The following is a 27920-nucleotide window of genomic DNA, read 5'->3' as shown; positions in this document are numbered from 1 at the left end:
AACATCAATCAGGATTTTCAATAGCCATTTGGGTGTCATGCGATATAGTGTGAATATAGCGATATATACCAGTGTGTGTCATATAATATATATACACACACACGGCCTGGACTTCTGCCACAGGGTGCCCTTGAGCCCAAGTATTTCATGTTTGTTACTTTAAATCTATTTCCCTTGTGCCAGAAAACTAACTGCAGATGAACCCTTGAGGAGGGGGCAGGATTTGGTGTCCATGTAAGCACCACACAGCTACCCATGAGCCCTGCTGGACCATGAAGCTGTGGCTGACTCTGGGCTAAGAGTCAGGGACCAGGATTTGGCCCCACTGTAGGAAAAAAATGTCACCATGATATCATCTCATTCACCTTCATCATAAGCAACGATGCAAATTTATGGATTTAAAAAAACTGACTAATATGCAGCTCATGGAATCCAGAAAACACATGACAACAGCCTGGCCTTACCCATGAGTTGCCATCTAACTGTTTTCATGTTTTTACAACTGTAATTCCTTTTCCTGTGTATGTACTGTTTTACCACAACCCCACCTATATGCCATCACAGCAATTCTGTCATGAAATGAAACAATTTTTGTTGCTGAATCAAGTCTCATAAATTGATTCTAATCCCTTTAAAAGTGTTCTGCCTTGAAAAATGGACCAACTCATTTGTTATTGAACCTCCCTCTTTTTACATGATTTTATTAAGAGAAATTGATTTTAGTAACTCTATTACGCTTTGCTGAACAATATAACATTGTATCTCATTTACTTTCCTGTTTTTTTTAAGACTAAAAAGAAATTAAAAAAATAAATTGTCTGCTAGGATATACAATTTTGCAAATGTCATTGCTTTAAAAAGGCTAGTTTTATGATCAAGTATCATGATGTTTGATATTCCATTAAGAAGTAAACAAAATAAACAGTTTAAAAATATTCTTTGTGGAGGATTACATTTCTACAAACAAACACAGCAATATGTTATATTACATTTTAAGCACCATGTTTACCTTTCACTGAATGTCTTTGCCAGCTGTGTCAATGTCGATTGCAATAGCTCGTGGATAAAAAAATTAAGATGAAATGTTTATTTTTTAAAAATTGCCGTGATCAATGCCAAAAAACACAATGTGTGGGCTGCAGGGAGAGTGCTGGGAGCAATATTATTCATCTAAATACTGCTGTCTGATTTGCCTCCTTTTAAAACGATGATACTATAAATAAGAATCCAGCGGAATTATCAATTGCAAGGGTTTTATTTTAATGTGAAAAACATTCAGGATTTGGCTTTCAGAAGAGTTACAAAATATACAATAAAACTATTGCTTTACGTCTTTCCATTTCCCTTCTGCTCGGAACTGAAGGCTTATTTTAGAAAAAGACCTATATATTTGAATATGCATAACATGATACTCGTATCAAACACTCTAAATGAGTTGTTTGCTTTCTGTATACAACATGCACTCTTCTAATAAGCCAACAGATTTAGCTCACTGGGTATTTTTTATTATAAGGAAGCTTTGTTGTATGGTTAAACTGATGGTTGCATACGGCTAACTTTCTGAAAATCCTTCCCCACAAATTACTTTTTGATTGATTCAAACATGAGAGTACGTTAATCTATTTTTAAAAAGAGATGTCAAGCTAGTGTCCCACAAGAGTTCAACAGCTGTCCTTTATCTTAAGTACAAGAACATTAACATTTTAGCTTTTTTCTTTTTGCAGGCTTTTTCTGTGTAGCTGAGAGAGGGAACACTTCCTAGAAAAACAACTTAATTGAATTACAAAGCTAGACAAAAAAAGTATCGCAGAGATATTATAAACTCCTTTTTATGGGATAAATTATACACAGTGATCACTGTTAAGAAGTCAACATTTTGCAATAACTTTACTGCCCTCGACTTAGAATGGGACACAATGGAAATGTCTCTGTGGGGTAACTGCTGGTAATTATTGACTTTTTAATGGCAATCACAGGGAGGGAAATAAAAATACAGTTGAACTTCACCCCTGTGCAGTGGTCTAGCACAAAGCCTATACACCTCTTAAGATATTGGCTTGCTCCACATTGCACTGTATAGATTCAGACAAGATTTATGATTAGTTTCTAGTACCAATATAAACACAACACAGCAAACTTGAGTGGTTTGTATGTGTCCATTTGTAACACACATTACAAATTATACATGGCAAATTATACACTGTTATTTCTATAGACCAAGATTTTCAAAGGTGACTTTTGGGTGTCCGATTTGAAACACCTTAAAAAGGCCTGATTTTCAAAAAGTACCAATCATCTTTCTTCAGAAAACCAGACCCCTTTAAGGTGGGCTTTAACTGAAAACACCCCAAATCACTACTCACTTTAAAAATCTTGGTCACAATTTTAGCTGTGTGCCTGTATGTCTGCCTGTGACACTTATGCCTCCTGGTTACATCACCCACTTACTTTTGATTAACACAATATTAACACTAAACAGCCTGCACTTTAAGGTTGACCCATCTTTGATGTCACCGTCTCACCACTCAAAAATGAAGTATTCATGGGAAAACAGCAGCAGGTGAAGAGAAGAGAGGTAAGATAGAAAAGAGGAGGGGGGAAAAAGGTAGGAGAGGAAGAAGAGATGAAAAAAAGAGAGAGAGAGAAGGGGAAGGGAATGCTTTCTCCGATGTTACCATTCCTACAGATTTGAATTTTTAACTAGGACTAGCTAGTATTTTTTATAATAATTAAAAACATAGATACACGTGGTCCTCTGGTCCCTATATGGGATCATTCCCATTGACTTCCCTTGGAATTTTGCTTGATTCAATACTAAAGGTTCAGGGTAACATTTTAGGGTCTACAACATTGCTTGCAAAAGAATAAAAAAGGTGGCTAAAGTAACTCCTTTTTCTTCTCCCCTCAAAACTAAAAAGGTCTCAGTTTGCCCTCAGACTAAGCACAGAAAGGGCAAATAACAATGTGAAAGCAAAAGCCATCATATTTGATCTGAAGGGATGACCCTTTTTTGAGGAGAAAAGGATATCTGGTCTCCCTGAAGCTCATTTCAGTGACCTTCCAGGGTCAGAACTTTCAATTAGGTCAAGTTAGTTGAATCACATGTGCTGGTTTTGTGATTCAGGCTGGATCAATGCAATGTGCTCCACTGAGGATGTGAAAGAATTAATCAATCTCATTTCACTTAGTGGACAGTCAGTGAGGTTGGGAAGTAAGTACCACAAGATCATGCCTTTCATCAACTAAGCTATCCAGCTACCCCTGGTTTGGTCCCCCCTTCCCCCCATGTTAACTTGAAACCATGCAAAAATAATGTTAGGTGGCAGAATCCTAAGAGGGAATTTAACTGTCACGTCTATTCAGAGTTGTATGTTTCATGCCAAATTGGAACCTGATGTTCAGTAACACTGTTTTTGACACTTCTGTGTTATAAAAGTCAAGATCCCTCCTTGCTCAAGGATGTCGATGACACTTCTGCCACTTCTCTTGCCGTCACTGCATGCAGCCCAGATGTTCCCTGCATTAAGCAGGGCATTGCCACAGCTGCTACTCAATGTAGAAAAATATTGGGCTCCAAGCAAATGTAGCAAAGAGTATCTTTCCTCCTTTTACTGAAGTTTTTGGAGAGCAATACCTTATGATGTGCATAAAAGATAAAGGAGGGAAGCTCTGAGGCTTAGAAGCAGTGGACACGGTGCAATTTCTCTGGCTCTTGATCAAAGCAACACAGAGCTATTACTATCCATTTGTTTCCCCTCCTTCTAGAAAAATATTCCTTACTGAAAAATGTCGGCCAGAGCAGCTTCTGCTGTACCTGCTAGAGAACTAGCAGAAGTAGTTTTTTTTTTAAAAAAAAAAAGAGAGGGTTTTTTTTTAAAAAAAGAACAAAAATGCAAATAATGGAACACTGCTAGTTTGAAATGTAGCCTGTCTTGTTTAACAAAGGAGTAATGGAGAAGAAGGCACACTCCTCCCCTGCCCTTATTTGGGGATCCCCTGACATTGAATCATGGTCTGGTGCACAGAATAGCTCCTGATCTCTGTGTGAGCAAGTGGGATTAGAGAGGGGTGGCGAAGAGGCAGAGCTTTGGCTCCAACCCCCCACTTGCTAGTCAGAGTAGCTGATTATATATATAGGGAAGAATATATATATCCGGCATTCATCCTGGATCTACAGTAATTTACTTCCCTTGGAGCAAGAGGGGGAACAGAGGAAATTCTGAGTGACAATTCTTTGCTGGGGTTGCTGCTGGGATGGAGAAGTTACACACCATTCCTTACACAGGGCCTGAGCCTGAAGGCTTATTCTAGCTTTATTTTGCATGATAAATATAATTTTTTTTCTCCGAGGTCTCCCTCCAAGAGCCTTCAGAGTTAAGAGAATTATCCCTGCTTCTAACTTTCCCATTAAGAGATCAGGTAAAGAGCTGCACAAAGGAAGCCATTTGCAGTATACAGAACACATTTAACTGTTCCCATATACAATGCTGCATATTCTTGACCATCATCAACTGTCACATATTCTATTAACTATTTACACATAAATAAAGCTGGTCGGAAAATGGAATTTCCATTTTGCAAGAAATTACAATATGTCGACATTTGTTTTCTTCCTAAATCTGGGAAAAAAGTCAAATTAGGCAAAATTTTCACAGAACAAAAATTGCTGAATTTTTCTTATGTTGCAACAAAATATTCTGCTCCATTTTGAAATGTCACTTTTAGAAAATATTTATTTTGTTGAAGTGGGCATTTTCCTGCAAGAAAGATTGATTTTGACAAAAATCACATCTTCTGAACACAATTTTTAGTTCGAATTTTTTTTAACCAGCTCACCTCAAAGACATAAGAGCCTTTAAATTCTCCTCCTTTAAAAGTCTTATGTTACAGCACTGCTTCTCTGAATAAGGAATAATGGATGCAGCTTCACCAGAAAGGGTCAGCCCTGTTCCCTTTAGGATCTAGTGGGCATTACCAGAGTGACACAAGGGATTTCTATATAAATTGCCTATCGTACTTCCCCTTCCTCTGACCTCTGTTTACTTGTCTGTGCTAGTGAGCTCTTTGGAGCAGGGTTCATCCTCCTTGGAAAGCACCTGGCACACAGTGGGTGCAACAGCAAATAAATAATAAGAATAATGAATAATAATACTGCTGTCTGGATTGACTGCTCTGCTTCTGTAACAGAACAAAACCAGCCAGGCTGCTAATAAAGACTGAGTTTGGAACCACACCGATTTTCTGCATGTTACTGCTGAGCCATCCCATCTTAACATCTGCCATCCATATCAACCACTTCATTACACAAATATTAATAGGAATGATCATTTTCGTGTGGCATACCAAAAGTGATGTCGTACCTTTCGTTGTTTGCAGCCATTGCCTCCCAAACAATATCCCTCAATTCCAACATGTTTCTCCTAACATCGTTATTGCTTCTGCACTGATAGAGACGTTAACAAAGGGCACTCATGTTGACCTCTGTTTGATACAAAATGCAGAGAGCAGCCAGTCTGCTGGTTGAACATACTGATGTGCTATCTCTGAGTGTGTTGACCTTCTGTTCTGTGCCGCCACTTTTAGTCCCCATCTGGGGCTGAGTGCTGCAAATTGATCAGGAATGATACTCTGTGATGGTTGCCATGTAATCTGCTGTCACTCCAAACATGTTCATTACAGAGGGTGTCACTTTCATATCAGGTGCTATAGGACACACGGACACGGGGTGGTGATTATTATGGATAAGAAGAAACATAGGGGGAGATTATCGTGTTTTGCTGAAGAATCTGGGGTGGGAAAGAGTGAGGGGCTAACTCTATTACTGTCATCCCCCCCCCTTCCCATAATTCTGTGAATGCCCCTCCCTTACTGGAGGATCTGGGCTCAGTATGGGAGAAAGCAGGCCAGGGTCACATAGATCCGCAAGCCAGAGTGGGAGTGTAGGAATGGTAGGGGCCACTGCAGCAACAGAAAGTAATAGCATCCCTATTGCCAGTTTATATCCTATGGGGAGCATTTCATCTCACACTTGTGGATTGCTGCCCATTCTCCTTACTGGCTATTCAGGATGGGTGCAGAAGGGTGGATTTTTCCTCAGGAATTATAGTATTATTAATAAAAATGCAGCTTAGCTTTGCCCAACTTCATTCTGTATTCTCCTAAATTGAGCATGCTCTTGGCAACATTCTCTGGTACTGACATGACCACAGTCTAAATTATTAGCATCTCCCATTGCAGAGCTAACCTATATTTATTGATTGCATACACGTGGGCACACAGTAACAGTAAGAACATTTAACCACACCTTCTAAATATACGTGTACCCTTCAGTGTAGAAAATATGCTTTACCATTAAGTGTACAATTTGATATACTGTACATTTTTAGCTACTAAGTGCATTTTCACAAAATAAGTTGGTTTAAAACAAAACAAAAAAAAACAGGGATTTATTTTTTATGAACACTTTTTGCTGGAGTAGGGGGAAACAAACCCAGGACACTACTTTCTTCCATGGATAGTTTTTATGGATACTATTTTATTTCAAGGTCTGTTTTTACTGGCAGAATGAATTAATTTTTAATCTATCATTAAATGTGATAAATAATACTTACTGGACAAAAAGGTTTGGAAAACAATTATACTTTAGAAAGTTCTGTATTATTTCTTAAGACTTCCAGAACAAGCACTCAGATATAATTGCTTAAAGCTGACTTCAAAAGGTTCCGTTTCAATGCGACACAAGGTGGCTGCTGGCAAATATATAGCTCTCACCATCTTAAATACCTGCTTCTTGTAATCTGTTCTACAAGACTTAAAAATGAATAAATATGGTATGGTAAGCCAGATTTTATGCTTAACCTGCCATAGCGTGGAAACAGGGTAATAATTATAGAGATGGCTGAAGCTTGTGTGGTGGTTTGTATGTTTAAGTCAAGTACACCCACAGTGTTTCTCTTTTCCAAGTTCAATTATTAACTCCACTTAAAACCCAATCCCCATGTGCGTGTTGACAAAAATCTCTGAAACATAAAAGATTTAATAGCAATACTTGGCATACATTTTTTTGGCAACATGAACTGAAGGGCACATGAAATGGAGTTGAAAGGCACACTTCCCAGCCCACAGACCAGTTTTATCAAAGTCCAAACTCTAATGTTCCTTTATTGTGGCAAAATCAAAACTTACTGTTGGCTACAGAAGTGTTTTGGGTTTTTTGTCAAGGTGAAAGCAGTTTAGATCCCTGTAATTTGTTCTACATGCTGAGATATCATTCATTGTATGCAGTAAAAAATTTTATGATAAGATTCCTTGTTACATTGCTATACGTATAAAATATATTGATATAATATTTCACAAATCCTAAAACTGATCTTCTGAACACACCTTTTCATTCAGGGTTAAAAACAAAAGATGATTTCTTCACATCTCATATTTATTTGGTAGCATTTTCCCTTATCACAGGTCTAGCCATGTAAGATATTTCCCAACCTTTTGGTCTATTCCAGCTTTTTTTTTTTGTCATACAAAAATCAAAGTACTTTAACTTTTTTACTGACCTTATTCTAATAGTACATATTAAATTAATCAGAAAAATTAGAGGAAACCTAATTTTCTCCAGAACATAACCCGAGTCCAAGTATCGTTTCCTTTTTCATTTGTCTGCATGGAGGCTTGTTTATTCAAGTCACGATTTCTTGTAGTGTCTTACTAATACATGTGATGGCAAAACCTAAGAAATTTGAACTCTTTCATTTTTTTAATGAAAACTGAGTTCAGTCTATTTTTTGACTATATAATTTAGGTCTTTTTTATTATTAAACTTTCACAGCAGCAAATGCTAAAAGGGCCTGTTCCCTGATTCTTGGGCACAGCCCTAGCATGGATGCTAGTTAAAGATGCTGCCAGAGATCTATAAATTGCCTCACTGATTTAGGATCCTTAATGGACCATATGCCAACAGAGGATAGTCATAGCATGTCCACTTTCCAGCCATTTGCACAACTTCACATGCCCCGTCTGCTGAGATGGTGGGGATGGCAGGTTTGGGAATGGCAGTGGCAAACTTGTACCAGCAATGTGTTCCACGATGTTAGAAGAATTTTTAGTTGACAGTTTTTGCCCAGTTTCCAGCCTTTTTGTTCATTGAGTGGTACAGACAAGCCAGATCTGATTAGAGAACGTGGCCCGTAAAATGGAAACTCATGTTCCATTTGACATTCCTGTATTAATTCATTTACAACTTTCTACAAAATTCAACTTTAGCACTGAACTATTTCATTATATTGGCTGGTTTTTTTTAAGTTTGAAGAAAATTCCCTTTAGACGTTTTTGCTTTATCAAAATGGGATCCAAATAATCCTCCTTTTTCTGCTTTAAAAATATGTTTGTGTTGTTGGGTATGTATAACTAAAAATGGCTGAACTTTACAACTTCACATTACTATTACTTATATTGCAATAGCACCTAAAGGCTCCAACTTACTATTGTGGCCTACTGTACCCCTTGCATTGGGAATAAGGAAGGAGGCTGTAGCTAGCTAAGTGGGGAGGTTGTTGCTCTGTATGGGTTGCAGAGAGCGGCAAAAGAGGGCACTGAAGGGGTTTCTTGGGGGAAATATACTGGCACCAGAGATGACCTGGAGCACCCAAGACTCACTGCTGGACTGGAACTTGGCCCAGGACTCCTGAACGCAGATACACTGCTTGGCATCTGCCCTTTCTTATTGTGGTACCACTGGATCTGTGGATGTAACCCTGTTTTACCACTCCTCCTGTCTCCCCACCCCCCATTGTTCTTCTCCATTCATTCCTCCGTAAATAAATATTTCCCTTTCCTATAATAATTGTACTATTCTGGTGTGCGTGTGTTTACTCGGGGGGTAGGGGGGTTGGAATAGGTGCCCCTGGGGTGGAAGGGAGTTTCCCCGCTGCGTTCCTGCGCATGCCTTTTCTTGGCTGATGCTCCTGCTGAGTGAACTCCATCTTGGCCACGAGGGAGCTAGTTACACTCCTAAGTGATAGAAGATTCTTTTTCGTATATCATACATTCTCTTCCCCATAAAAGGTCACTTTGTATATTTAAGTATCTATGTTGGTCTTACACATATACACTGCTACACTCTTCTTTTCTTTTTTGCATCTATATGACTAGGATAGGCTTATGGTGTTAATTTTGAAACTGCTTCTTACAGGAGTTCTTTTATGCAGTTTATATTTTCCATTTCTGTTTTGCTTTTACCAAAACTCCTCTCTTACATAGCTATTTAATTTATTTTTTTCATGTAGGTTGCAAATTGTATTAATAAAAACTTTAAGTATTACTTTCACACAAGATGGGATATTTGACTCTTGAATTATGTTAAAACCTTGTATTTTACACTTGTTTTTAGATAACTATGTTATCTGAAGTACTCGTGATACACTATTAAAATGAAATGTAATTTTGCTTTTCATCTGAAATTGAATTTTTCTCATAAGCTTTCAGAGAAATTCTTTTTTATATGTCTAAGAGCTAAGTATCTAGTTGTACTACCGGATATTTACATTAACAGATCACAAAACTACACTATAGTTTTCTTAATATTTTGCACTGTTATATAAATATGAACCATTGTGCTAACCTGTTAGTCTTCTTCTAGTTTTTAAATATAAACTTGTTCTCAAGTCCTAGTGAAGTCAATGCTCAAAGTTAAGTATGTGCTTTCAGAGCGATTCTGATTTGGGGCTCTATGACATATAGTTCATCTCTAGCACATGATGGTAGTCTGTTTTTCTGTCTATTTATTAATATAAACAGTGTGTCTTCTACTTATACTATATATGGGCGAAGACACTGTATTACTCTTGCATGCATACACATTTTAGAAACATGTCATATAGCAGATCTAACATTATACACGAATATGAATTAATCATAATTCTGATGATGTTATTTGTGAAATATTATGTGTTGTGTAATTATAATAAATACTTTAGTGCTGCATTTCCCAAACTGTGGGTCGCAATCCCCAAGGGTGGTCATGAAAGAGAACTACTGGGGTTATGAGACATCGAGGTTCTGCAGGGAGTGCCCAGGTCCCTCTCTGCCTTCCCGGCCCTCCTGCTGGAACCTGCAGAAGCCATCTTTGGCAGCAGTAAAGAGTCGGGGGTGGGGGAAGGTCTGGGGAAAGCAGAGGGTAAGGGCACCAGGTAGGTAGGACAGAAGAAGTCAGGAAGGCTGCTTATGGTCCCATCTCAGGGCAGCAAGTAGAGACGCATGCAGCTAGCTGCCGTTGCAGGGTCAGAGGTGCCCAGTCCGTGCCCTTCTGCCTGCTCTGAGATGCAATGGCAACTCCCCCCTGGGAAGGAGGGAGGGGGGTGATGGGAGCAGGGCTGGCTGGGGGATGAAGGGAGGGGGGTTGAGGTGGGGAGCAGGGCTGAAATTTGCTGTCACAAGAAATACCTGAATTGAGGGTCATGTTAACCAAGGTGAGCCCACAGGTGCTCATGGGCTGAAAAAGTTTGGGAACCTCTGCTTTAGCGCATACACACATAAGAACGCTAATGTTTAACATTACTTTAACTCTATATTTTTTGACTGTGCTTAACTGTGCAGTCTTAATATTGGATTTACATAGTGTGACAGGGTCAGGCCAGATGGCTACAGGATAGTGATCCTATTGGGATCCGGGAAGTGGGATACATAGCTTGAGAACTTCAGTCTATCATCCGCAGACCGATGGGCTGGTAGAAAGTTTTAACCGAACCCTCAAGGCAATGATAAGGAAAGTGGTAAGTCGGGACGGGAAGGATTGGGACACCCTACTACCCTACCTTATGTTTGCAATCCGCTAGGTACCTCAGGCCTCAACTGGGTTTTTCCCCTTTGAGTTATTATACGGACGCCACCCCTGTGGCATACTAGATATCGCAAAAGAAATCTGGGAAGAGGAACCCATGAAGGGAGAAATATAATTGACCATGTGTTGCAGATGCGAGAACAGATAGCCCGGGTCACCCCTATTGTACGGGAACATTTGGAAAAGGCGCAGGAGGCCCAACGAACCATTACAATCACGAGGCAAAAGTCCGACAGTTCCAACCAGGGGATCGGGTGATAGTGTTGGTACCCACGGCAGAAAGCAAGCTTTTGGCCCAATGGCAGGGGCCCTATGAGGTGGTTGAACCCGTGGGGGAAGTAACCTACAAGGTGTGGCAGGCAGGATGCCGGAAACAAGAACAAATTTATCACATTAACCTCTTAAAGCCTTGGCACCAACGAGGTGTGTGTGTAGTGGCCCAAGAGACCCCGAGCCAGGGAAATAACATGCAGGGGCAGATCAGGATATCCACTGATCTGACACCAAGCCAAAAGGAGGAGGTAACTGAGATGACCAACCAATACCAGGACGTGTTTTCAACCAAACCAGGTCGGACCACTGAAGCATATCACCACATTATCACAGACTCTGGGGCAAAGGTAACTTTAAGACCCTATCGGGTCCCAGCAGCAAAAAGGGAGGAGATCAAGGCAGAGGTAAAAAGGATGTTGGAGCTGGGAGTCATCGAAGAGTCCCACAGTCAGTGGTCAAGCCCAATGGTGTTGGTGCCCAAACCCAATGGCACCACTAGGTTTTGTAATGACTTTCGCCAGCTGAATGAGATATCCAAATTCGATGCATACCCCATATAGATGAGTTAGTTGACCGCCTGGGCCAATTTTTGACCATCCTTGATTTAACAAAGGGATACTGGCAGATTTCCCTTGCCAAAGATGCGAAAGAAAAGACGGCATTCTCTCCACCAGGGGGTCTGTTTCAATATACTGTTCTTCCTTTTGGACTGCATGGGGCACCTGCCACCTTCCAGCGTCTTATGGACAAGCTCTTATGGCCCCAAATGAGTTATGCAGCGGCATATCTGGATGATGTGATTATTCACACCCCTAACTGGGAAACCCACTTGGAAAAGGTGGAAGCGGTTCTGGACATGTTAAGATGGGCTGGCCTCACAGCCAATCCAGCCAGGTGTGCTATAGGGCTAGCCGAGGCTAAATACCTTGGCTATATTGTAGGAAGGGGCATGGTCAAGCCCCAACTAACCAAACTAGAGGCTATCCAAAATTGGCCCCGGCCAAATCGGAAAAAGCAAGTCTGGGCATTCTTGGGTGTGATGGGGTACTACCGATGATTTATTCCCCATTTTGCTACCAGAGCGAGTCCCCTGACAGACCTGATAAAAGCCCGGGGTCCGGACATGGTGAAGTGGATAGATGCTGCAGAGAAAGCATTCAGACAGCCCTCTGGAGTAACCCCGGGCTTATAGCCCCAGACTTCAATAAAGAATTCATTTTACAGACAGATGCATCTGAAGTAGGATTGGGAGCTGTCCTATTGCTGATGGTCGGAGATGAAGAACACCCAATCCTCTTCCTCAGCAGGAAACTCCTCCCAAGAGAGCAGAAGTATGCCGTGGTTGAAAGAGAGTAGCTAGCTGTGAAATGGGCCATGGAAACACTATGTTATTACCTTCTGGGATGTTGGTTTACCCTTGTGACCAACCATGCGCCCCTCCAGTGGATGCAGCAAAATAAAGAGAAGAACGCAAGGGTAACCAGATGGTTCCTCCCCTACAACCTTTCCAATTCACCATACATCACTGGGCTGGAAGCCACCATGGCAATGCAGATGGCTTGTCACGGGTACACTGCCTGAAGTCCCAAGTTGCCCAACCCCGTGGTGTTGAGCGGGAGGGGGGGGAATATGTGACAGGGTCGGGCCAGATGGCTACAGGAGAGTGAAGGAAGGCAGATATATTAGCCCCAGCTTAAGTAGGTCTCTTTTCCCTGAGTAAGGTAACAGGGAAGGTTCCAGAACAATCAGGAACTTTCTGGAAACAATTAAGGCAGACAGGCTGATTAGAACACCTTCAACCAATCAAGAAGCTGCTAGAATCAATAAAGGCAGGCTAATCAGGGCACCTGGGTTTAAAAAGGAGCTCACTTCAGTTTGTGGTGCGCATGCGAGGAGCTGGGAGCGAGAGGTGCACGAAGCGGAGAGTGAGAAGGCATACGACTGGAAGACTGAGAAGTACAAGCATTATCAGACATCAGGAGGAAGGTCCTGTGGTGAGAATAATGAGGTGTTAGGAGGAGGCCATGGGGAAGTAGCCCAGGGAGCTGTAGCTGTCACGGAGCTGTTACAGGAGCCCCTGTAGACAGCTGCAACCCACAGGGCCCTGGGCTGGAGCCCGGAGTAGAGGGCGGGCCCGGGTTTCCCCCATCCCTCCATCTCCCCAGCTCCCTACTTGATACCAGAGGAGTTGACCTGGACCGTGGGTTCCACCAGAGGGGAAGGTCTCTGATCAGCAGAGACTGCGGGGATTGTTCTTCTTCCTTTCCCCATACTGACCACTGATGCGGCTAACTGAGCGAACGGCAGATTTGAGCCACGAAAGTGACCAAACTGAGGGCTGGCATGAACCTCTGAGGCGAGAAAATCCGCCAATAAGCGCAGGACTCACCAAGGCAGAGGAGGAACTTTGTCGCAATAGTTTTTGCCCAGATATTCATTAAAAGAATTGGGAATAAATGGGTTTTTTCTTCATAAGAAAAAATAGGCTCCACTATCAGAAGATAACTTATTACATGAAGTCATAAGCCACTATTGAGACATCATACAATTACATTGGTAACATTAGCATGTAATATTTATTTTAAATAAAAGGGCCTATTGAGGCTTTCAACTCATTACAGGGAGGTCCGGGTGGATGACTTCATTGTACGAACACAAAGGAGTTATGAAGGGGATAAAAGATTTATTTATATACAAATATGTTCTCATTAGGAATTCTCTGCAACAACGTAACAGATACACTTGAAGGGCCATTACTCTTCTTTTTAACTATTTGCTATTTACATTTCGACTGGCTATGAACATTTACTAGGAAAAAACAAAACACAAAAAACAAATGAAGAATAAAAAATAGAAATATAATAACAAGTCTGTTAACTGCTGTACTGCAGCATACATCATTAGTTCTAGCGAATTTGCAGGTATTTTTCAAGACTCAGAAGTATCCTATTTTTATTAGCGCATTCAATTGTGAGTGTTCCAGTGATCCATTAAGGTATGCCTTGGTGAGCCATAAAGCCACAGAGTATCCTCTACACGATTTGTGATGAATATTAATGACACGCTGAAACAAACCTTGAGATTTCTTAATGCTATATAATACATTTCATTTTCTCCCAAATAGGATTTTTGATATTTTATCCAACATATCCTTTCACTATGAAAATTAATTTACAGTTCAAACTCAACTGGAATGTATAAAAGCCACCAAGAGCAATCTCTTGTGATCCAGTCTCAGATCTCTCACTGTCATCTCACTACCATCTCAAGCTTTATAAGAACACCTGCTCCCCCTCTCTGTTCTCCATCACAGCTGACAACATGCTCTTCCAGATCCCATAATCGTGGGGTCATATTTGACTACTCCTCCTGCTGAAAAGCCAAATGGGGAGGCAGAATAAATAACCAACAAATAATGATAAACAACAAGAACTAAACCATGTTTATGAGTACATGTCTAACTGAATAACAATGGCATCTTATTATTGTCATTCTTGTCCTTTTCCCCTTTCCCCTGTCTTGTCCATTAGGATCCTAATCTGTTTTGTCATATTAAATTTAGTTTCTATGCTCTTTGAGACAGATTGTTTCTTCACTAGTTTATTGAGGTTCCTAACACATCAGAAGAAAGAAAGAAAGAAAGAAAGAAAGAAAGAAAGAAAGAAAGAAAGAAAGAATAATAAAATATATGTATTCTGGAAAATATGGCTGAATACACTTATATTCTCCAAGCACGCACTTAAGGCCTCCCATATCTCATCCCACAGTTCTGTAATGACCTAGGTCATCCACCACCAATATTATATGGACAGTTATCATACGGACTGTAAACTTTTGACATAGCAGGATGGACTTCAGAGTATTTGCTTTTCATCTTGGATTTACATACAGGCTGTGCAAAGCTTTTCATTGTGTGTATGTAAGTTGATTGCTAGGAAATCTTATTCATGTTTTGAAACAAATAATTCCATTTAAAATAATCGAGATTAGTAGCATAAGACCCTTCTAGTAATTGTCTAGAGTAGAAGTGGTGTTGAGATGATTTATTTCCTTCATGGAAAATAAATCAGATGAAAAATTCTTCTTTCCACTTTGATTTATTTATTTCTTCATTTTGTTACATTTTTGACAAAATATAAAAACTGATTTTTCCCTCTAGCTTTTGTTTTTTCAATAAAACCCTGACTTTCTTTGATGAAAGCAAGTTTTTTGAAAAAAAAAAAATCTTCTCACTTGAAAATCCATTAAAAAATCCCAAAGGTTTCAGTGGAAAATTTCCAACTAGCTCTAGTTGGAATTGTCCATGCTGGACCTTCCAAAATTAACAATTTATAGGTAAGTGAGATAAGAAACTTCTATTTCCTATGGTTGTTAATATCATATTTTTTAACTGACATACAATAATGTCTCCCATTTAAAAGTAAAAATACTCAGTATGCTATTTTTAGATAAAGGATGGGAATAATCTAGATTCATGAGTCTGTAGAACTGCATCACATGGCAGAAAATATAATAAATTAATACAATGTATGTGATAGAAACAGTGTGGAATGAACATGGATTATCAAGAGTTATAAAACAAAGCAGTTTTGAGGAAGTTCTAACTCAAGAAATCCAAAAGTTTCCCTTTGGTAGATTTTACTTGGAAATGAATTGTATTTATGAAGCAAGCTGAAAAGAACGAGTTTTGCAATTTTTTTGAAAACTTAAAAAAAACCTCATTAGCAGACATACTCTTATGGAAATAAAAACTGTAGATTTTCACTCCATTCTTTTGGGACTCCGTTTATGAACTCTGGCATGGCAAGTGACAGAAAATCATTCTGAAGTGTTTCCAAGTTATCATTTTAAAATTCTCTCTTTCAACTGGCTTGTGCTAACGATGCACAATAAAAAATGGGTTTTTAGAAGCTTCTGTTGCCTACAACCACTCCTTTCAATCCTACTATTAACTCTTTACCTCCCCAAGAGTCCAATCCAGCTCCCATTGACTTCAGCGGGAGCTGAATCAATACAGTTAACTTCAACTACTGGGCAAATATTGAAAAGTTCGATAATTCAATGGGGCTTCCCACTTATTTTCCTCTGATATCTGCATTATGTCAGGCATAAAAATTGTCTACTTTTGTTTCCATAATGGGTTTTTCAAAGCAATCTAGGTGGGCTGGGAGATTCACAATCTGACAAAACAAATATTTCTTTTTGCAGAGAGAATATATAAGTTTTCCCATCTATCACAAAAAAGTCTCAGAAAGCTATTCAGAACCCAGTGCACGTTTCTTCCTCTTCACAACTCATTTTCCCTTTTTTTTGTGACAACCTAGGCAATAATTCACAGCTCACTGGGTCTCCTAAATAACCCCCTTTATATTTACATGGTAGGCAATCCCCCATTACCCTGCAGGATTCAGCTGTACTGGCAGTCATTAGGCATTCTTAAGGCTTCGGAGGTTTAACATATCCTCCTCTAGTTAGTATCTTTTAAAAAACCCTTGAATGGTTACCTTCTCTGCAAATAAATAATGAAACTTGACAATTTCATAAAAAACATAACTGTGTCATTTTGTAATTTTGAAGTGTTTCCTCCTTTGGGTCTCATCCAGACTCCCACATAAAGTCTTTAAAGCTCAGAAGCATTTCATCAGTCTGATGATTGTTATGTTTCTTCTTTTTTGTTGGAAATTAAATGAGCTACTTGAGTGACTTTGCTGAAACTTTTATAAGTGTACACTTGCTCAGCCTTATGTATTGCAATTAATTTAATCCAGCATTGTTCAGAAGTCTGGGAAAGAACAACGCTTTCTCTATTGCCATACTAAAAAGCCTTGTTAGAGGCCCAAAATAAACTGGAATAAAGAAAAAGAAAAAATGATCGCGAGAAAGAGGTTTTGTCTAATATTGCATATAGGTGTCACTAGATAGGTGTGACCTAGTGGTCTGAGCAGAACACAATGAGCCAGGATTGCTGGGTCAGAAGATCATACTGGCTCAGAAGCTGATTTTTGTGGCTTAGAGAAAGTTGCTTAAGATCCTACCCTGCCATTCATGAGAGTCAATTTGAGACTACTCAAAGTAGAGGCTGCAGGAACTGATCATTTCTCTGCCTTACTTCCCTACATGTGCACTGTGGGAATAAGGCTATCTCACAGAATTGAATAGTAAATGCAAAGTATTATTATTGAGGGTTTAGAAGAACAAAAACATAGGACCTGATTCTCACCTGAAATACTACCACTACTAAAGTTTTACACTGTTGTAAGCCCTGATTTCAATGGAGAAATATCAGCATAAAGCTGGAGCAATGCCATTGTGAATCTATTCCAGAGTGTGATTAGTAGTGTGAGAACCTTAAATTCTGGGGAAAATCCATAAACTGATTTGTTTACTGCACTGGTGAATATTTCAGACTAACACATCAAGACAAATTATAATAGCATCAAAAACCTCAGAAATTTGATTTTCACTTGAGAAAAAAGATTGAGTTATCTTTTTGGTTTGCAGTTGCCTTTTTCTCTTTATAATAGTCTAAAGGTTTAATTGTGGTATATGATTCTTTGATGAGGACCAAGGGCTTCATTATACCAGATCCCACATGTAATATTGAGTGTTATATTAGATATGCTTTGACTAAAGAAGCAAAGAGGCAGAACCAGAATAATTATAGTTTTCCAATTAATTCTTGTAAGAAAATAGGCAATTTGCCAGCAATTTTTGTGGTCAAGAAGTCATGACAGAATGGGATAAGGGAAATGATGTTAATTAATTCTCAATGTCAATGCTAACTATTACCAAAGTTAGCAAGAACATTTTGAAAGGCACAAGAATCAAGACATTCCTGGAAGTGTGTTTACCGCATGTTAATGTGGTAAAGTAATGAGAAACAGCACTGTTGCACAGAGAAACAAATATCTTTATCCCATAGCATTTGACTGAAAGGAGGATTGTTAATCTAAAGTGAATTGCATAGTGTCTTTTTCATTCAATTGAAGAGCTATTCCTCTTTTTTTATTATATTTTTGTTATAGTATCTTTTAGTTTCCAAGGTGTTAACTTGCACTGTTAAAGTTTCTTTAGGGGGTAATCTCACAGTTTCAATTGAGATCCTTTGATAACAATGTTTCTTTTAAACTTATTATTTGTGTAAAGTTCATGCTAATAAAAGTAACTTACCCTATTAAGAGAAATCCTGGAAGCAGAAGAGCATTTTAGGATGCTAATTGCTCATGTTACTAGCCATCCATGAAGCATATGCTGAAAACACACTAAAGGGTTTAGTAACGCTTCTCTAAGTCATAAATCTTTTACAGGTACAATTATGTGAGAACAGCAATAGGAAAAGCACATTAAACATCTGGAGTCAGATGGGTTTACTGAAGTAAAATTACAAAATTAAATTTAGATGAACTTAATTAAAAAGAGGATCCAATTTAATATGGACATTCATCACATTCTCATTGAAATCCTTTCTTGCCTCAAGAAAATATAATAAAGTTTGAATACAAAAGCTGTATAAAGGCTGAAATGAGGTGTGAAAGGATGGTCAAATAAAGAAATTCAATAACAAGGAAATCTCTCTCCCCCTTTACATACACACAGATGGACAGACACACTTTAATAGCACAGATTATCAATTTTTTTAAATTAGTAATAATAAGGGAATTAAACTGGTAACTGCAGATGTTCTAAAGGTCATTATTCTTATACCTCCTGCTATACATGGTGCATATATTGAAAATGTAAGGATGGATGTTTTATATGTAGTTTTAGCATGTACACACAGGTGTACTGAATTTTATCTAATAGCAATGGGAGTTGCACAAGCAAATCTGAGGGCAGATTTGGCCCAGAGATTCAGTCTCTAACTTTAGCTTATAGCAGTTACATCTTGAAGTGTTTAAAATATTGTTTTCTTGTCCTTAAATAGTATTTGGCTTACTTTCATTGAAGTCAATAGGAGTTTTACCAAAGGACTGGGCCTTACATGCCCTGTGATGGATTTTCATTTGCTTTAATTCAGAAATAACAAACGAGGCTCCTTGCTTTCTTTTACTGAATCATTAGAGCTCTCTTTTTCCATGGTTAAAAGGTCTTGTAGTTCAGCACCACCTGGCCTTTGGTTCTCACAGGTTCTCCACCTCTCAGAAGCAGCACTGACTTGCAGGTCCCCAGGTTACAGTACACCAAGAAATCAAAGAGTGATACAGAACAGTTTGGAAAGCTTCTAAAATTGTTACTAGGATCATGATGTTTGCCTACACAATAGTCTTTACAATTTGCTGTTCAGCACTTAATTAGATTTTTCATGGCTACTTGATGAGGCAAGGCACTATTAAAACTCTATCTTTTTGTTTCTAATGAAGTATACTGGTCGCCTAGGCCCTGATATAGATATAGCTTTTCCTCTAGGGACACTCAACATGTTCCAATTTTACAAAGTCACTCAACAATAATGAAATTTCATCTATTGTGAGGCTTCATAATATAAGATGATATCATGTTTACTTTATTATATAGAAACCTGTATGTGATAGATGGGAATGTGGCAGACATGACTGTTGTAAGATACCTCTTCTTAATAATCGGTAGTTATGATTAAGCTGCAAGGTTAATGACAGGAAACCGTGTAAAGGAAATACTGGAAAATAGTTGCAAATCCAAACTAGAAGACATTTGGGCTATATTCTGTCATTTCTTGGAATACGCAATAATGTTAAATATGAAAGCTTTGGATGTGTTTCCCCCTTAGTGCTAACTTTGTATATAGTGTGATACAAAATGATTTTACTGGTTGGAAGAGCGAATTCAGGTGCATGACTTCATTGAGCTATATCCTGCACAACATAGGTGTCATGTGCTTCACATAAAAATACCAGATAAAAACTGGAGAGCAGGTCAATTACTCCCCTTCATTAAGGAGAGAGCTGCTACACAGCCACCAAGTTAATCCTGTCTAGTAGCAGGAGTCAGGCCAAATTAGGAAGTACTTTGCCAAGTGTCTTATTTGCATATTAAGGATTATGGGCATTCATTTGCCATCCACCCAGCCCCCTCCCACCTTTCTTTGCATCTGCTCTTGAGAGTAAAGCAGCAAACATGCTGAAGACTAATTTTGCCTCCTTGTGGAGCCCTGAGACCATGCATGGTCACCTAGACTGCTCAAATTTGCACCAGAGCACAATCTTGAACTCTCTGCTCCCAAAGGCACAACGACCAGAGGAACCAAGGCTGTTAACGCTAGTTCCATGCAACATCGCAAATACACACTGCATGCCAGGGGAAAACTGGCACATTTGAGGGGTTTGAGGCTCAGCATCTCACAGAACTAGGCCCAGTACAAACAAATTAAAAATAATTTTGTTAGTGATTCTCAGTTTAGGCTAAATGTTGCTATTTCTTGGTCTTATTTAGGTTAAGAATGATGTAAAATTTAACTAACAAAGGAAGAACAGCAGCGCTACATGTTTTATATATATTTTCATTAAAATGTCATGGCATGTATACTAGTTTTATTTTAAAGCCACTCCTAACCTTCTCTCTGTTGTTCTGGGTATACTGTACACACGTGCCGGTAACAGCTATTGGTTGCATTTGTTACGAGTACAGTAAGGTAACCTGTGAACTGGTAGCATAATGGGATACCTAACCTACGTATTCAGAAAAAATACATACAACAATAAATATTGGGCCTGGTTGTGCAATCATTTTACATACAGTACATCCAGTCATGTCAATGGAAATGTTAAATGCAGACTGATGGCATGATGGGACTAAACACCTCCATCCCCATCTAAATGTCATCAAGCCCAATATTATAATCTATAGACCAGGCATCCCCTACATACTCCTGCACCAAGAGTATTTGAGGAGTGGAAGGAATATGTGTGTCAGTCAGAGAGGGAACTTGGGGGTTGCTCTAATTTATGAGACCAAGCTATGGTCATAAGAGGCAATATGACAGCTCAGAATTGCTCTGACCCTCTCTGCTATCAGTTGAGAATTTCCCTCCACCAGGGTAGGTCTTGGCTTTCACCATATAGCCAGATAAAGTCTGCTTTTTAGTTCTCAGGAGCACAGTGGAACAAGAACTGAGAATATTGCTCAGTGTCTGGAAAATCAGATTATAGTTATAATGACAGCATTAGACTGGGAAGGTATTGCTAGGTCTTGTCACATTTGCTGTTTCCCCCGCAAGAGGAGAAATGTTAGAGGTCATTTTATTGCAGGTGATCACCAACCTTGTGGAAAATGGATGCGCTCTCCAAAATGCACACCATTCCAGTTCAATAGCAATGCCTTTTGAGAGCAACTACTATAATACAGTGGACAATGAAAATGGCCTGATTCTTGTCCTGTGCATAAAGAATTCCAATTTTCCTTTGTAAACTATCAATTATTAATTATTACTACGATAACTGCTCATTACTTCTGTTCAGATTTTATCATCAACTGTTGTCCTATGCAGTAATAAGCTGCCTTATACCTCCTTGTGATGGTCAAAGAGAAATATTCATCTTATATGAGTTTGCTTTTAGTGCAATTTAACATCTGACAGTAATATTATAATGCTATTTACTGTTTTATCTTTAAATCTTACCACAGAAAGCAAATGTGAAGATCTTTAAACTGTTGGCATCAGTGTTCCCGTACAGGCTGGCATGAGCTCAGGTGGGTGATCCTGCCAAAAGTCAGAGGAAAATATTCATCAGACAGATGATTTATTTTAATCATGCTTTCCCAGTATCCACAGAAAGCATGGTTTATATATGCCTGCTGCAGGTTTAATGATAAGACCATTAAGACAGATCTGAATTCAACACACCAACTTGTTGACTTTTTCAGGAACTGTGAACCTGAATACTGATTCCCAAAGGGCATTTTCTATAGAGAAACTGTTCTTTCATGAATGCAACAAAACAATCCTACCCAGAAGAATAACAGTGCACTGCATGGTTAGTTTTAATAAACTGTATTAGAAAGATGGTCAATGGGGCTGGGGAGGGAGAAGAAAAGGGAAAAAAAGCCAGTGGCCAATCTAAGATTAATGAAGTGTACTATCAAACACAGTTCTTAATTCTAGATCTAAGATGCTTTGAAGTTCATGGAAATGTGCCCCCTAGTAATTCTAATATGGGATTATCTCTCTTGACATCAGAAAAATAATATTCAGAGATGGCATTTAAGAGCTGACTTGTACAAAAGCACTTTAGGAGCAAGCAAACTTGCCTTTTTTACCATATGCTGAACATTTTTAATAATACTATTTAAGTTTCTACAAAAAAAAGAAAACTAAAAACTTTAGCAAAAAGATATATTGAAAAATATATTTTACATAACTAATTTGTCAAATTATTCAAAATAGTTTCTGCTTAGGATGCTGAATTTCTTGACAAAATGCAACTAGACTTAAATCAAAAGCAAAGAAGAAATGGACTTGACAAAAGAGAGATAGTTGGATCATCTGACCCTTGTCTATTCTCACATCACGATAATTATTAATTTTCATAGTGGGCATCAAATTCAAGTTGCAATATACAATAACAGGCAATCAGGAAAGGACTCTGAAATATACATGATATATTTGAAATTAAAAAGCTACGAAGAGCTATAGTTGATCTTTAGACTTGTATAGCAAATCTCCACAGTTCTTTCTTTCTCTATTGTTCGGCTCCCTATGAAAATATTATCACTTTTTACTTTGTAATAAGTCCTTTAGGGTGAGATTTTCAAGGGCACCTAAGAGAACTGGGTGCCTAATTCCCTTACATGCTTTTGAAAATCCCACCATTAATGCGTTAGATAGTTCCTTATGTACCAAACCATTTCCCAATGCCCTTCACATTAATCTACACACGTAAATCTTTAAATTTCCACACAATAGTCTTTGATCAAAGGTTTATTCTGATAGTTTACTGTATAGTTAACACATTTTTTAAAATTACCATTAAAGTCTTCCCAGCGTCTAATATCCGAGAACTCTTTGTAAATTAGATCAACTTTAACATAGCAAAGGTTTCTGGACTTTTAATATCGTTGGAAGAGCATTCCACCAAAAGAGTGCTGGAAGTGATGGTTTAGTAATTTAAGCATCAGTTTTGGAATACCTCAGTGACACGAGAACCACAGCTTCAGATCCCAGCAGAGTTGATTCAGCCCTCACATTTCCCAAGGTAGATAGAGAGCAGCATCTCTGCACATTCTATTAAGGCAAATCATCTCTTCCATTGTATACTGCTCTTTGTTTTTGCAGCATCTGTGTACACATCTGGCTGTGGTTTCAATATATATATATATATATATATATATATATATATATATATATATATATATATATATATATATATATATATATATATATATATATATATACACACATATATACACACACATACATATATATATATATATATATATATATATATATATATATACACACATATATACACACACATACATATATATATATATAACAATCAGTATATTTGGCAGAAACATATATATATATGTTTCTGCCAAATATACTGATTGTTAAATCAGTACTTGGTGTCAAAGGCATAACACACAAACTGTTATATAGCTATGTTTATACCCAGTTATATAGATCATGGCATATCTTAGGTATATAAACCAAAAGTGTGATATGCCGAGAGGCTGCCACAACTCACTCATTCTCACATGCACACATAAATGCTGCATTCTCCTCTCACATTGCCAGAAGCAATTTCCATCCAGCCATGTTCTCTTGCACAAAGTGCTATGAAAGCGTTCACTAAAATGAAGAACGTTTTGATCTCCTGTTAGTAATGTGAATTGAATTCTACTTGGATGACGTATAAAGGATGAAATTGTGCAAACTGCACGCAGACCTGGACTAAGGACAGCAGAGTTGTGCTGCATCCAGAGTACCACCGGGAAGAATTATGAATCAGGAAGGAACATTTCTTCCCTGAGCAATTTGCTGTGCAGGATGACTGTTCTGGCCATCCTTTCCAGTGGAACAATATACCTCCCCACCCTCAATGTTCCAGGCCAATTGTTCAGGTATTTGGTGATGTCCGCACCATCTCTCAGCTCCTCATCACCCCTTTGCGGTGATGCACATCCCAGGGACATACTGAGGTAGAAGTTCTTGAATTCAAGGCGTGCAGTTGTGTATGGCCTTTATGCATGGGGCCCAAGGGAGGAGGGAATGGAACTCCTTGTACATCCCCTCCCCACACCCATATTAATGCAAACCACAGTATGACCCTAAATGAACACATATCTTTATATAGGTCTCAGATGAAAAGAACAAGGTGAATTGATTAATTTAATCTAGCCATGGAATTACAGTCCTCTAGCAACTATTACAAATCCACAACATGTCTCTCAGTGCAGGATTGTATATTTAGATCTCGGAGCTGGCTAAAAGATGTGCAAAATCATAAGTAGGAAGAGAACACGCTGTTTACTTCTCATTTTAGGAGGCTCCCATGAGTTGTTTTTTCTTGAAATATCCTAGGGTCATGAAATGTGGTCATAGCTATACCTAGGTGGAAGTACATGAACAACTGATTCACTGGGTTGAAATCTTCAACTTTTTTCATGACCATGCTCAAATTTAGGGATATGCAGGCCTTGGTGTGTTAGCAATCCGCTGCACTTTTGGGAGCACAAGGGGATTTTTAGTGCATTTAATACAGTTTTGAACAGAAGCTGCAGTTTGCTGCAGAAACACATGAGTTATATTGGTTTAAAGGGCAACAGATGTACAAGTTTCAGTTTAGAATAAAGTACTTGGTATTGGAGCTGAGAGAAGATTGGTATCTATATTGCAGAATGTAAAGCATGACTTGATACATAAAAATGAACTCAAGAGCCAATGTACTCAAAAGCCAGACTGCATGAAATCTTAAAAGCCAAGCCAGACGAAACCTTAAATGTAAGTTCATTTTCATTCCTCTCTCTCTCTAAGCCAAATCCACAGAGTGGTCAAGGTGGACGCAAGGGGCACAGTAACACAGCATCACTTATTAAAATGTCTCCTTGCCAGGCCAGCCTATCCGTAGTCAAATTGGGCTGATGTGCCAAGAGAAGTGGAGAGACCCTACAATGTAGGAACAAAGTGTAGTCATCCAAGGGTTGGGGCAAGGAGTTAATGTAGGCAATCTTTTCCTCCAACTCCCCCCCCGCCCTGCCTGAAGTGCTCAGTGGATCTCAGTCCCATTCTCCCCCTGTTCAGCTCTGCTGTGGGGCTGCAGTAACTCCTGCACAGCAGTTGTGATGTGGGAGAGAGGATCCCTACTTTTAAAGAATGTTGTTGATAAAAGTGAGGGGTCAGATGTTGGGTCTTCCCTAATTATCCTGAATGGAAAATTTGGCTCAGTGGACACATCCTATCTCCAAAATTACACCAGTGTTCACAGCTGGTAAATGGGAGGGCTGATTTAGGGCTATGTGGCCAAAGGTTCCATCTTCAGCCATCAAACATAAACTCATCCCACTTCCCAGATCTTGGAGATCCACTGTGCAGATGCTGTACCTTTGTTGGTCATAGATCTTTGAGACAGGTAATGGAGAGTAGATCAATGTAACTTATTGTGTTAAATTTATTTAATTTTTCAGTTGCTTTACTCCAAATTTCATTGTTGCTTCTGACACTTCCGAACACATTTTCGAGCTGATTCTGGAAATTAAGAAAAGTTGGTGTTTTAATACTATCAGTGAATAAGTACAACAGGCCTAGAAGACTTTTCACTTCAAATGCAATTAGTAATTTTTGCATAACATTGCTCATGAAAAGTATTATAGAACACTTTGGTGCCAGACATAAACTTTGCATCAATAAGCTATTTACAGGAGGTTACAATGTATCAAAGACAGTGCATGTGTCGATGTGGTAGGACAAGTATGAAAAAGTGTGCAATGACCAAGCGACAGGGAAAACAGCTTCAATAGATATGGGCACAGAATGTAAGGGAATTTGCAAGCCAATGAAGGATCTTGAAGATTTGAGAAATTTTCTCTACTGGAAAATGGAATGGAGAAGACACCATTCCAAATATTTGATGATAAGATGAACCATCATAGTCTGGATAATTTATAAACACAGGGAGACCTTAGAGAGACCACAAGAAGGAGGACTACACTTGTCAAGAGGGAGAAAGAGAGGAAGAAACGCTAAAAGCTTTGACAGAAGAGTGATTGATATAGTGCCTAATCTGGATGATGTTATGGAGCTGACAGAAGGCAAACTCAGAGGCCTGGGAGATATGAAATAAAAAGAGAGTTTGGGGAGAATTCGAACACTTGTGTTCCTGAAAGTAGGGGTGAAGGTAAACCAGTATGAGAAATGGAGAGAATGAAGTTTTGGTTGAAGCTGTTCTTATTAAAGAGAAAGTAATGGAGTTTAACAGTTTTAGCAGAACCAGAGATTGATGACACTGAAGCGGAGATAGTAAAAAAGGGACCAAAATGATGAAGGGAACAGAGATTTAAGTATCATCTTTCCACAACTGACATCCAAATGTGAATTCAGAAAGAAAGTGGTGAAGGGGAATAAGGTAACTAAAAGAGTAAAGGGGCCCAAGCATGGAATCCAGAGGGGCCCTTAGTGGAGGAACCCATTAGCAGAGGAATTTACATTCCAAATCACAAAAAGGAGCAGCTGGATAAACTGAGGCAAATCCAGGACAGCAAAGTACCTGTGACTTTAGCTGGTTAAGTTGTTGTGGCAGGGTGCTGACTCAAAGCACACCTCTTCAAGGCACAGCATGGCCAGCAGGCAAACCATCTTCAGTTTCCTCTTGCTTCTCCCAAATAACTTGTTCACAGACCAAATCCTTCCCCCTGGTTAAGCGATTCCACAGCCCTCTTTCGTGGGGTGGTGCAATGGCTCAAACTGGCTTCCCCAATTTACTAGTAGGGTTCCAGCCCTGCTTCATAGAGCCTTTCTTCTCTGTCCCTTTGTCTCTCTAGAGGCTTTTTTTTTTTTATCTTCATCACAGGGGGATGATTTTACATGCATGACCTGTCATGTCATGTCACTTAGCTTATTTTCTCCACCTGGGGTGGCAAGCGGATTGTGTCACAGGTGGGCCTGGACACATCAGCCCTTAAAGGGGCAGTTACCCTGTGACAATTTTGTGTCACGGTCTCTAGTACCAAGTGCAAGGAGGGAGAGGATGAATGAGGTTTTAAAAAGAGAGAGAGAATATTATTAGTCATATGTTAAAGGGCATTTGCAGAAATCTGGAAGTGGCACAGCCAGATTAGAAACAGCAGTGGATGCTTTAATAGATGAGAAAAGGTACCTTTTTCCAAATTTTTGCTAAGAGCGGGAAGAGTCATAATGATTCTTAATTTTAATATATCTTATCCCAGTCAACCATCCTGCATAGTTTAATCCATTGGTTCACACAAACAACCATTAATTTGGTGTAGACTATTCTCCAGTTCAGTTGTGCTACATAATAGGAGTGAAAATCCAGCACTTCAAAACATACTGGATCATTTGGAGTAAGCTCTATAACTACTTTTTTTTCTCTTTCATGCATTTGTGTTTCATTTCCCTTCGCTAAATTGAATGCTTTGAAAATACCATAGAAGTTTGCAAACTATTTATGTATATACGTCTATGCTAAAAAAGGCGCATCTATCCGTACACTCTAAGTTATGTCAAGGGCATCAAAATATCACAAAATCGCTACCTAAACTTAACTATAGGGCAGCAATACAATTCAGCATAGGCCCCTACTAACATAACCAACAGTAATGTAAAACTCTGCAGGAAGTACTTGGTAGAACTCCCTACAAATAATGGAAATCGGATATT

At 38.9% G+C, this 27920-nt stretch overlaps 1 protein-coding gene across 7 annotated transcripts in view; it reads right to left on the bottom strand.

Moving 5' to 3' along the window:
• Window positions 1–27920, bottom strand: part of SEMA6D (semaphorin 6D) — a 274558-nt gene that overhangs the window by 139693 nt on the left and 106945 nt on the right. For all 7 annotated transcript variants that reach the window (XM_037911097.2, XM_037911092.2, XM_037911094.2 and 4 more), the window contains exon 2: window positions 21705–21785. The gene's annotated coding sequence lies outside the window, so the exon portion shown is untranslated. The remainder of the gene's footprint in view (window positions 1–21704; window positions 21786–27920) is intronic.

This window comes from Chelonia mydas, chromosome 10 (assembly GCF_015237465.2).
Source record: "Chelonia mydas isolate rCheMyd1 chromosome 10, rCheMyd1.pri.v2, whole genome shotgun sequence".
Taxonomy (NCBI): Eukaryota; Metazoa; Chordata; order Testudines; family Cheloniidae; genus Chelonia; species Chelonia mydas.
Note: the sequence above shows the minus strand (reverse complement) of the source record. Positions and strands in the feature narration are given on the sequence as shown.